Source organism: Mobula hypostoma, chromosome 11 (assembly GCF_963921235.1).
Source record: "Mobula hypostoma chromosome 11, sMobHyp1.1, whole genome shotgun sequence".
NCBI classification, from domain to species: domain Eukaryota; kingdom Metazoa; phylum Chordata; class Chondrichthyes; order Myliobatiformes; family Myliobatidae; genus Mobula; species Mobula hypostoma.
The window spans coordinates 78,780,416-78,792,601 of record NC_086107.1 but is presented as its reverse complement, the minus strand read 5'-3'; the positions used below and the strand labels follow the sequence as shown (position 1 = coordinate 78,792,601).

Sequence of the window (12,186 nt, the reverse complement as noted above, 5' to 3'; positions counted from 1 at the left end):
TAGGTAACTGTTACATGATTTGATTGAAGGAAGAAAGAGCATATTTGCATAAATGTAAAGATGTTTATCCTTGAAGATTTCATGTTTGCTAATTTTATAGTATTTAGTTGTGATGATTATTTAATAATTAGGGGCTGGGATGTCAGAGCCATCTATCTATATTCTGTGTCTACATTGTAGTTTATGTTGCGTGTTTTTATTGTGGACTAAGAGGTACAATCAGTGTTGGGACCAGAGCACTTCAAAGAGTTTGATCATTGGAACCTGTTCTGAGGAAGGGATGACCTGTACAAGTGGGAAGGGTTGCACCTGAACTGGAGGGGAACTAATATCCTGGGAGGGAAGTTTGATAATGCTATTGGGCAGTTTTTAAACTAGATTTGCAAGGAGGTAGGAACTGAAGTGGAGAGGCAGAGGATGGTGCAGTTGGCGCACAAGTAGTGACAGCTTGTAGGGAGTATATGAGAAACGATAGGCAAATGATAGAGCAAAGTAGCACTCAGCCAGATGGTTTGAGGTGTGCCTATTTTAATGCAAGGAGTATTATAAGCAAGGTGGATGAAAGAGCATGGATCAATACATGGAACTATGATGTTGTGGCCATTACAGAAACTTGGATGACTTGGGCAGGAATGGCTGCTGGGCTTTAGATGTTTCAAAAAGGACAGGCTGGGAGGCAAAAGAGATAGGGGAGTGGCACAGCTAATCAGTGATAGTATCATGGCTGCAGAAACAGAGGAAATTATGGAAGGATTGTCTACTGAGTCATTGTGGGTGGAAGTCAGAAACAGGAAGAGGGCAATGACTCTGCTGGGTGTTTTTTAATAGATCCTCCAATAGTAACAGAAACATCGAGGGGCAGATAGGGAGGCAGATTCTGGAATGGTGCAATAATAATAGGGTTGTTGTGATAGGAGATTTAAACTTTCTTAATATTGACCAGCATCTCCTTCGAGCAAGGGGTTTAGATGGGGTGGAGTTTCTTAGGTGTGTTCATGAAAGTTTCCTGATGCAATATGTAGATAAGCCAACTAGAGGAGAGGCTGTACTTGATCTGGTATTGGGAAATGAACCTGGTTAGGTGTCAGATCTCTTGTGGGAGAGCATCTTGGAGGTAGTGATCACAGCTGTATCTCTGTTACCATAGCACTGGAGAGGGATAGGAGCAGACAATTTGGGAAAACATTTAATTGGGGTGAGGGAAATATGCTGTTAGGCAGGAACTTGGGAGCAGATATTCTCAGGGAAATGCACGGCATTAATGTGGCAAATGTTCTGGGAATATTTTCATGACATTCTGCATAGATATGTTCCATTGACTTCTAGAGCCGTGATGTAATGTTACAGCTATATAAGCCCTTGATCAGGCCTGTGTTCAGTTCTGATCACCTCCAACAGGAAGGATGTGGATACTATCAAGAGTGCAGAGGAGCTTTACAAGGATGCTGCCTGGATTGGAGAGCATGCCTTTGGAGAATAGGTTGAGTGAACTTGGTCTTTTCTCCTTTGGAGCAACAGAGGATGAGAGGTGACCTAGTAGAGGTGTATAAGATGATGAGGGGCATTGATCATGTGGTAGCCAAAGGCTTTTTCCCGGGCTGAAATAGGTAACACGAGGGGGTATAGTTTTAAGGTGCTTTGAAGTAGGTACAAGGGGATATCAGAGGTAAGTTTTTCACACAGATAGTGGTGGGTGCGTGGAATGTACTGCCAGCGAAGTTATTAGAGGTGTATACAATGGGGTCTCTTAAGAGACTCTTAGATAGGTACATGGAGATTAGAAAAATAGAGGGCTATACGGTTGGGAAATTCTAGGCAGTTTCTCGAGTTGGTTGCATGGTCAGCACACATTGTGGGCTGAAGAGCCTTTAATGTGCTGTGGATTTCTGTGTTACTACGGCAACCTGCCAGGTGGGTTGGGGGGAGATAGAAGCAAATGAGTATAGTTCTGAATTCACATGTTGTCCTCGTTAGTTTAATTTGGTTGAGAGAAGGTGAAACAAGGAATTAATATTTTTGCTGATAGCTTATTTCATTTATATTGATTATTTACAATATTCATTTATTTTGTTCGTTTCACTTAATCTGCCATTTTCACTAATATCACTATATTAGATTGTTCATTTTTGCTCATTTCATAATAAATAATCCAACATAGTTTTTTGACTTGGAGTTCAATTATTTGGAAGCATCATACAGTGTTAATTCCCTCATCAGTCTCACAGCAGTTTTGCTTTGTTTCAAGTAACCGTTGCAGATGTGGTTAATCTTTAATGGGACAGGAGTTTAATATTCTGGATCTGTTTCAGATAAATCAGTTTTTTAAGTTCTTCCTCGGATACTTAGTGAATCTACAACACATCCAGTGTACAGTATAGAGTCATCTCAGACCAGCTGGTCCCTGCCAGTACTTCGATTGCTCGACAGTCCTTTTAAATCCTTTCCTGCTGTTCACTTCTCACTCTTCCTTTGGTGCTGGGCTCCAAATAGTCACCACCCTGTGGGTGATGAGCTTTCCCTTGTATTTCCTGTCTGACTTCCTGTGCAGACTGACGAAGAAGACGAGCTGAGTGCAGTTATGTTTGACATGTTGTTTGTCCCTCAAATTTCTGGGACGAGGAAGAGAGATATTGTTGGTTACCCATCTTATTCCCTGTCCATTTCAACATTATGGCTTCCAAAAGGCTGTCACCCACACAGCGGGGTTGTTAGAATACATCACTGTACTCTAAAGTCTGAAAGTGTAATGGAAACCATACTCAATGCTTAGTGGAGTGGGGTCAGAAACTAGAGACGGATCAGCACAGGGCAGAGCTTTAGGTAAGAGAAACACAGCTGAAGGGGTGGGGGCGCGGGCTTGGTAACTAATAACAGAATAACAACATTTGGAAGCTGATTAACAGAGCTACAAATTAGGTTGAGTTTGACCGATGACACACACAATGCCTGTTCACATTGAGCATATTGCTTGTGGAAGCTGCCTGCTTTAAACTGGCTGATGAGTTCTCATAAAAATTTTGACTGGATTGGTACCATTTAGCAGAGGGAAGACAATGCTTGTAAATGTTTTCAATGGCCCTGTTCTTACCCATAAATCTCTGAGCTTTAAAATGTACTATCACTGTGAATTGAGAGTGCAGGTGCCAAGAATCCAAAGTTGTGCCAAAAGGTGTGTAGGCATTCAGTGGACAAACAGCTCCAGAAGTGGGTGTAAATGACCTCCCAGGCACAGCTGAGATCTTATTATTTAAACCTAAGGATTTGGGATGGATGAAAAATATAGTTCCAAGTTTATCTCAGAGCAAAAAATTATAGTGCATCTGTCAGATAAATACATAACAATTTTCTACCAATTGAAGTGGAACATGAGATCAGGGCCTATGTCCAGAACCATCAGATGTCCATACCTTGGTAGCTAATGGGCAGAGTTGAGACTGATGCTAACAGATAGAGCTAGGTCTATACTCCAGAATATTAAAATGTCAATTAGAACTCCACAAGATAAACAAACTCTTTGCATCACATTTGGTTCTTTAGCAGGTCACCATTGTTTCTTCTATTCAATTTAATGATAATGGTGCGGTGGAGTTATGCCTCTACCAAAGGAGGTGTAAGGCACTCCTTCCCTCTGCTAGCCTGCAGGTCACCCTTGGGTAAGGTGTAGCACCTGCTTCACCCCCAGTCAGGGTCACATGAAGCCATAACAGCAGGTGGTGGATGGTTGTATGAGCAGCTAGTGCATATTATAAGTCCTGGTTATGCCACCACTGACACCAGGTAGACAATTTTGAAGAGTATTGATAATGGCCAGGGTAGCCCGTCTGTAAAAACGCTGCCCAGAAGAAAGCAATGGGAACCACTCCTGTAGAAAAGATTGCCGAGAAGAATCGTAGTCATGTATAAGACCATGATAGCCCACGTCATACGACATAGCACATAATGATGATGATAATGAATGATAACAAACACCTCAGACTTTATACTTTATTGTCGCCAAACAATTGGTACTAGAACATATAATCATCACAGTGATATTTGATTCTGCGCTTCCCACTTCCTGGATTACAAATATTAAATATTAAAAATAGTAAAAATTAATAAATATTAAAAATTTAAATTATAAATCATAAATAGAAAATAGAAAAATGGAAAGTAAGGTAGTGCAAAAAAACTGGAGGGTATGGCCCAGATCTGGTTGAGGATCCGTTCAGCGGTCTTATCACAGTTGGAAAGAAGCTGTTCCCAAATCTGGCGATACGAGTCTTCAAGCTCCTGAGCCTTGTCCCGGAGGGAAGAGGGATGAAAAGTGTGTTGACTGGGTGGGTCGTATCCTTGATTATCCAGGCAGCACTGCTCCGACAGCGTGCGGTGTAAAGTGAGTCCACGGACGGAAGATTGGTTTGTGTGATGTGCTGCGCTGTGTTCATGATCTTCTGCAGCTTCTTTCAGTCTTGGACAGGACAACTTCCATACCAGGTTGTGATGCACCCTAGAAGAATGCTTTCTACGGTGCACCTATAAAAATTAGTGAGGGTTTTAGGGGACAGGCCAAATTTCTTTAGTTTTCACAGGAAGTAAAGGCGCTGTTGGGCCTTCTTGGCAGTGAACTCTGCTTGGTTGGACCAAGTCAGGTCATTTGTGATATTGACCCCGAGGAACTTAAAGCTTTTGATCTGTTCCACTTGCGCACCACCGATGTAAATTGGGTTGTGCGGTCCGCTACTCCTTCTGAAGTCAACAACCAATTCCTTCATCTTGCTGACGTGGGATAAGTTATTGTCTTCGAACCATGCCACCAGGTTCTTAATTTCCTCTCTGTACTCAAACTCATCATTACCCGAGATACAACCTACAATTGTTGTGTCATCAGCAAACTTATATATTGAGTTTGATGGAAACTTGGCACCACAATCATGGGTGTACAGTTAGTAAAGCAGGGGGCTGAGTGCACAGCCTTGTGGGGCACCGATGCTCAGAGTGATTGTAGCGGAGAGCTTGTCCCCTATTTTTACAGCCTGGGTCCTGTCTGTGAGGAAGTTGAACATCCAGCTGCAGATCTGAGTGCTAAGGCCCAGGTTCCGGAGTCTAGGAATCAGTTTATTTGGAATGATGATATTAAAGGCAGAGCTGTAGTCAATGAAAAGGAGCCTTACATATGCGTCTTTATTCTCCAGGTGTTCTAAGGAGGAATGTAGGGCCAGAGAGATGGCATCTGCCGTTGACCTGTTGCTCCGGTAGGCGAATTGCAAAGCGTCGAGGTTGACCAGTAGGCTGTGTTTGATGTGTGCCATAACCGATCTCTCGAAGCACTTCATAGCAATTGATGTCTGAGCCACAGGTCGATAGTCATTCAGGTATGCTACCTTGCTCTTCTTTGGCACTGGGATTATCGTTGCCTTCCTAAAACACGAGGGGATCTTAGACTGAAGCAAGGAGCTGTTGAAGATGTCAGCAAACACTCCAGCTAGCTCGCTTGCACAGGCCCGGAGAACCCGTCCTGGGACGCCATCTGGGCCCGTCGCCTTCCTTCTAACGTCGTCCTCGGTGACGATGAATCTCGATGCCACCAGGTACTGTGCAGAATACATTAAGTTCGTCAGGAAGAGAAGCGCCACAGTTATTGATATTCCCAGCCTTGGGTAACAAGCAACCTGTAGCATTTAAAGATTCATAGTCATAGAAAAATACAGAACAGAAACAGGCCCTTATGCCCCTCTAGTCCATGCTGAAACCATTTAAACAGCCTACTCCCATCAATCTGCACCAGAACCATAGCCATCTGTACCCCTAATATCCCCCATCCAAACTTTGCTTAAGCTTTGAAATTGAGCTCGCATGCACCACTTGTGCTTGTAGCTCATTTCACACTCTACGACCCTCTGAGTGGAGAAGCTTTCCCTTTAAACTTTTCACCTTTTACTCTTAACAGTGCTTTGACCAGCGGCCAATCCAGAAGTCTGGCGAGGCGGAGACCAATCAGGTCCACTGCCAGAGGATAAAATGCAGGAACGGTTTGCGTCAGTGAAATAGAGCTTTGACCAGCGGCCAATCAGTGTTTGGGATTAATTTGTAAGAGCAAATTAAAGGAAGGCAGGGGCAAGTGCAGCGGCTGTCAGAGTGTACGTAGTCAGAGTGATGATTTTAATGCTATAGCTCTTCGAGAGAGAGAGAGAGAGAGAGGCTTCACTTTGAGAAAGCAAGGGGAAGAAAAGCTCAAGTTTTTTCCTTCTCTTTTTTTATATCTGCTCAGCTAGATAGAGGTGTCAGGCAGAATAGTGCAATGCTCCTTTTGCAGGATGTGGGAAGGCATGGAGACTTCCAGTATCCCTGACCACTACAATGTGAGAAGTGCATCCAGCTGCAGCTTCTAACAAACCGTTTTAAGGAGTTGGAGCTGGAACTGGATGAGCTCCAGATCATTCAGAGGTTGAAGAAGTGATAGATAGGAGATATAGAGAGGAAGTTACACCCAAGGTGCAGGACACAGGAAACTGGGTAACACACACAAAGTGCTGGAGGAACTCCACTATTTAAGAAGGGTGGGAGGCAGCAGAAAGGAAACTATAGACCTGTTAGCCTGACATCAGTGGTTCAGAAGTTGTTGGAATTGATTGTTGGGGATGAGATTATGGAGTACCTGGAGGCACATGACAAGATAGGCCAATGCCAGCATAGCTTCCTGAAAGGAAAATCCTGCCTGACTAACCTACTGCAATTTTTTGAGGAAATTACAAGCAGGGTAGACAAAGAAGATGCAGGCCTTTGACAAGGTGCCGCACATGAGGCTGCTTAGCAAGATAAGAACCCATGGAATTACAGGGGAGTTACTAGCATGGGTGGAGCTTTGGTTGATCGGCAGAAAACAAAGGAATAAAGGGATCCTATTCTGCCTGGTTGCCGGTTACCAGTGGCATTCCACAGGGGTTGGTGTTGGGACCGCTGCTTTTTACGATGTATGTCAATGATTTGGACTATGGGATTAATATATTTGTGGCTAAATTTGCTGATGATGCAAAGATAGGTGGAGGAGTGGGTAGTGTTCAGGGCCTGCAGAGAGACTTGGATAGTTTAGGTGAATGGGCAAAGAAGTGGCAAATGAAATACAATGTTGGAAAGTGTGTGATCATGCACTTTGGTGGAAGAAGTAAACTAGCAGACTATTATTTAGACGGGGAGAGAATTCAAAATGCAGAGATGCAAAGGGACTTGGGAGTCCTTGTGCAGGATGCCCTAAAGGTTAACCTCCAGGTTGAGTTGGTGGTGAAGAAGGCAAATGCAATGTTGGCATTCATTTCTAGAAGTATGGAATATAAGAGCAGGGATGTGATGTTGAGGTTCTATAAGGTAATTGTGAGACCATACGGAGTATTGTGTGCAGTTTTGGGTTCCTTATTTTAGAAAGGATATACTGACGTTGGAGAGGGTTCAGAGAAGATTCACGAGAATGATTCCAGGAATGAGAGAATTACCATATGAGGAATATCTGGCAGTTCTTGGGCTGTATTTCCTGGAGTTCAGGAGAACGAGGGGGGATCTCATAGAAACATTCCAAATGTTAAAAGACTTGAACAGATTTGAAATGGCAAAATTATTTACTATGGTAGGGGAGTCTAGGACAAGAGGACACGACTTCAGGATTGAAGGACATCCATTTAGAACAGAGATGCGGAGAAATTACTTTAGTCAGAGGGTGGTAAATCTGTGGAATTTGTAGCCACAAGCGGCTGTGTAGGCCAAGTCATTGGGTGCATTTAAGATAGAGATAGATAGGTTCTTGATTAGCCAGGCATCAAAGGGTATGGGGAAAAGGCAGGGAAGTGGGGATGACGGGAAGAATTGGATCAGCCATGATTGAATAGTGGAGCAGAGAAGATGGGCTGAATGGCCTACTTCTGCTCCTATATCTTATGGTCTTATGGTCTAACTCAGCAGGCCAGGCCAGGCAGGTACTGCTGAAAGGTTTCAGCCCGAAATGGTGACTGTGCTTTTTTTCCATAGATGCTGGCTGGCCTGCTGAGTTCGTCCAGCATTTTGTGTGTGTTGCTCAGATTTCCAACATCTGCAGATTTTCTCTGGTTTGTGACAGGAAACTAGGTGACAGTCAGGAATGGGAAAGGGGTTAAGGAGCCGGTGCAGAGTACCTCTGTGATCATCCCCTTCAACAACAGGTATATCACTTTGGATACTGTTGTGGGCGAGAACGAGGTTCTTAGGTACTATGTTGCCTCCCAGATGCCAGAGTCCAGGGTATCTCAGACTGAGTCCTCAGCATTCTTCAGCTGGAGAGTGAACAGCCAAAAGTCAAGGTCCATGTAGGTACCAGTGAGATGGGTAGGACGTGTGACGAGGTTCTGCACAGGGAGTTAGGTGCTAAGTTAAAGGGCAGGACCTCCAGTGTTGTGATCTCAGTGTTGCTACCCATGCCACATGCTAATGAAGCGAGAACTAGGAAGGTTATACAGTTTATACAGTCTAAGAGGTTGGTGTAGGAAGGAGGGCATAAGATTTTTGGATCATTGGGCTCTCTTCCAGGGAAAGTGGGACCTGTGCAGAAGGGACAGTTTTCACCTGAACAGGAGGGGGACTAATATCCTAGCAGGAATGCTGCATGGTGGGGTTTAAACTAGAGTTGCAGGAGGATGAGAACCAGAGTTCCAGAGCAGTCAGTGGAGAGGTTGTTGAGACAGATGTTAGTAAGACCTCAGACAAAGTTAGGAATCAAAAGGTTGAGTAAGGTGCAACAAAATTGAAAAGGGTGAATACAGGACTGAAGGTGTTGTATCTGAATGTGCGCAGTATATGGGATAAGATAGATGAACTCACAGTACAGCTGCAGATTGGCAGGTATGATGTTGTAGGATTCACTGAATCATGGCTGAAAGAAGATTTTAGCAGAGAGTTTAATGTCCAAGGTTACACATTGTATCGAAAGGACAGGGGTGGAGTTGCTCTGGTGGTAAAAATGAAATCAAATCATTAGAAAGAAGTGACATGGGGTCGGTCAGAAGGTGTTGAATCATTGTGGATAGAGGTAAGGAACTGCAAGAGTAAAAAGACCAGTTTTGGGAGTGGTGTACAAACTCCCAAGCTGTAGTCAGGATGTAGCCTACAAATTACAAAGCGATTTAGGCAATGCATGCCAAAAGGGCAATGTTACAATAGTCATGGAGGACTTCAATATGCTGGTAGATTGGGTAAATCAGATTGGTGCTGGATTACAGGAAGGGGAATTTCTAGAGTACCTTCGAGATGGATTTTTAGAGCAACTCGTGGTTGAGCCCACTGAAAGATTAGCTACTTTGGATTGCATGTTGTGTAGTGAACCAGAACTGATTAGAGAGCTTAAGGTAAAAGAACACTGAGAGGAGAGTAATCAGATTCATCCTGAAATCTGAGAAGGAGAAACTAAAGTGGGATGTATCAGTATTCAGTGGAGTAAAGGGAATTGCAGAGGCATGAAAGAGAAGTTGGCCAGAATTGTGTTGATAGGAACACCCTATCCCCCTATCCCCCCACCCACCTATCCCCTATCCTCCTAGTCTCCAATCTCTGATCCCCCTATCCCTATGCCATGTACCATTCCCCCATTGCCTCCCCATTTCCCTATCTCCCTAACCCACATTCCCTCTACCCATCCCCCAAAACCCATCCCCATCCCATTATCCCCTATCCCCAATCACCCATTCTGCATCCCCTATCTCCCATACCCTTTCCCCCAACCGCTATCCCCTATCCTCCAATGCTCTATCCACTGCCCCTTTCCGCTATCCCCATACCCAACCCCCATCACCTATTGGCTATACCCTATCACCTACCACCCATCCCTCACCTATCCCATATAACCTATCCCGTCCGCTATCTCCTATCCACTGTGCCTTATCCCCAATCTCCTAACCCCAATCCCTGATCCCAAAAATCTGAACTCATAACTCAATCCTCTATATTCTATCCTCTATGCCCCTACACCCCAATACATTTAACCCTACCTCCATTCCCTACCTCCCGTCCCCCCCAGTCGTTTTCCCTTGTGGCTCATCTCCCACCTCCCTCCTCCCTCCTCCCACCTCCCACCTCCCTCCTCCCACCTCCCATTCCCTATTCCCCCTATCACCCTATTCCTCTATCCCCAATTGCTTTATCCCCATCTCCTATCCACTCTACCCCGGTCCCCATTCCCCGCTCCCAAATCTCCTGCTCCCCAACCCCATCCCCGAATCTCCATATCCCATCCCCATCCCCCAGTACACACCCCCACCCACCTCACCCCCCCCAATCCTGTCACCTCACATTCCCTGTCCCAAAACCTCTTGCCCCTACCCCTTAAACCCATCCCATCATCCCCATCCCCTCTCACCCTGTCCCCTCTCCCACCCGTCCCCTCTCACATCCCCCGTCCTCTCTCACATCCCCCGTCCCCTCTCGCCACCCCGTCCTCTCTCACCCCCCCGTCCCCTCTAACATCCCCCATCCCCTCTCACCACCCCATCCTCTCTCACACACCCGTCCCCTCTCACATACCTCATCCCCTCTCACATACCTCGTCCCCTCTCACATACCCCGTCCTCTCTCACATCTCCTGTCCCCTCTCACCACCCCGTCCCCTCTCACATCCCCCATCCCCTCTCACATCCCCCATCCCCTCTCACATCCCCCGTCCCTTCTCACCACCCCGTCCCCTCTCAAATCCCCCGTCCCTTCTCACCACCCCCGTCCCTTCTCACCACCCCGTCCCCTCTCACATCCCCCGTCCCCTCTCACCACCTCCGTCCCCTCTCACATCCCCCGTCCCCTCTCACATCCCCCGTCCCCTCTCACATCCCCGACCCCCTCACCACCTCCAACCCTCTCACCACCTCCATCCCCTCTCACCACCTCCGTCCCCTCTCACATCCCCCGTCCCCTCTCGCCACCCCGTCCTCTCTCGCCCCCCCGTCCCCTCTAACATCCCCCATCCCCTCTCACCACCCCATCCTCTCTCACACACCCGTCCCCTCTCACATACCTCATCCCCTCTCACATACCCCGTCCTCTCTCACATCTCCTGTCCCCTCTCACCAACCCGTCCCCTCTCACATCCCCCATCCCCTCTCACATCCCCCATCCCCTCTCACATCCCCCATCCCCTTTCACCACCCCCGTCCCTTCTCACCACCCCGTCCCTTCTCACCACCCCGTCCCCTCTCACATACCCCGTCCCCTCTCACCAACCCGTCCCCTCTCACCAACCCGTCCCCTCTCACATCCCCCATCCCCTCTCACATCCCCCATCCCCTTTCACCACCCCCGTCCCTTCTCACCACCCCCGTCCCCTCTCACCACCCCCGTCCCCTCTCACATACCCCGTCCCCTCTCACCACCTCCGTCCCCTCTCACATCCCCCGTCCCCTCTCACAATACCCCGTCCTCTCTCACATCTCCTGTCCCCTCTCACCAACCCGTCCCCTCTCACATCCCCCATCCCCTCTCACATCCCCCATCCCCTTTCACCACCCCCGTCCCTTCTCACCACCCCGTCCCCTCTCACATACCCCGTCCCCTCTCACCACCTCCGTCCCCTCTCACATCCCCCGTCCCCTCTCACATACCCCATCCCCTCTCACATACCCCGTCCTCTCTCACATCTCCTGTCCCCTCTCACCACCCCGTCCCCTCTCACCACCCCGTCCCCTCTCACCACCCCGTCCCCTCTCACATCCCCCATCCCCTCTCACATCCCCCATCCCCTCTCACCACCCCCGTCCCCTCTCACATCCCCCGTCCCTTCTCACCACCCCGTCCCCTCTCAAATCCCCCGTCCCCTCTCAAATCCCCCGTCCCTTCTCACCACCCCGTCCCCTCTCACATCCCCCGTCCCCTCTCACATCCCCCGTCCCCTCTCACATCCCCCGTCCCCTCTCACCACCCCGTCCCCTCTCACATCCCCCGTCCCCTCTCACATCCCCGACCCCCTCACCACCTCCAACCCTCTCACCACCTCCATCCCCTCTCACCACCCCCGTCCCCTCTCACATCCCCGTCCCCTCTACATCCCCGTCCCCTCTCACATCCCCGTCCCCTCTCACCACCCCCGTCCCCTCTCACATCCCCGTCCCCTCTCACCACCTCCGTCCCCTCTCACATCCCCCGTCCCCTCTCACATCCCCCGTCCCCTCTCACATCCCCCGTCCCTTCTCACCACCCCATCCC

At 47.8% G+C, this 12,186-nt stretch overlaps 1 protein-coding gene across 5 annotated transcripts in view; it reads left to right on the top strand.

Moving 5' to 3' along the window:
• Positions 1-12,186, top strand: part of LOC134353840 (zinc finger protein 229-like) — a 76,689-nt gene that overhangs the window by 42,476 nt on the left and 22,027 nt on the right. The window contains exon 1 of one of the 5 annotated variants that reach the window (XM_063062306.1): positions 5,294-5,354. The exons of 3 other annotated variants lie outside the window; for them this stretch is intronic. The gene's annotated coding sequence lies outside the window, so the exon portion shown is untranslated. Of the gene's footprint in view, positions 1-5,293; positions 5,355-5,468; positions 5,571-12,186 lie in introns of those variants that run through there. One more of the 5 variants, XM_063062305.1, reaches the window with a different exon arrangement.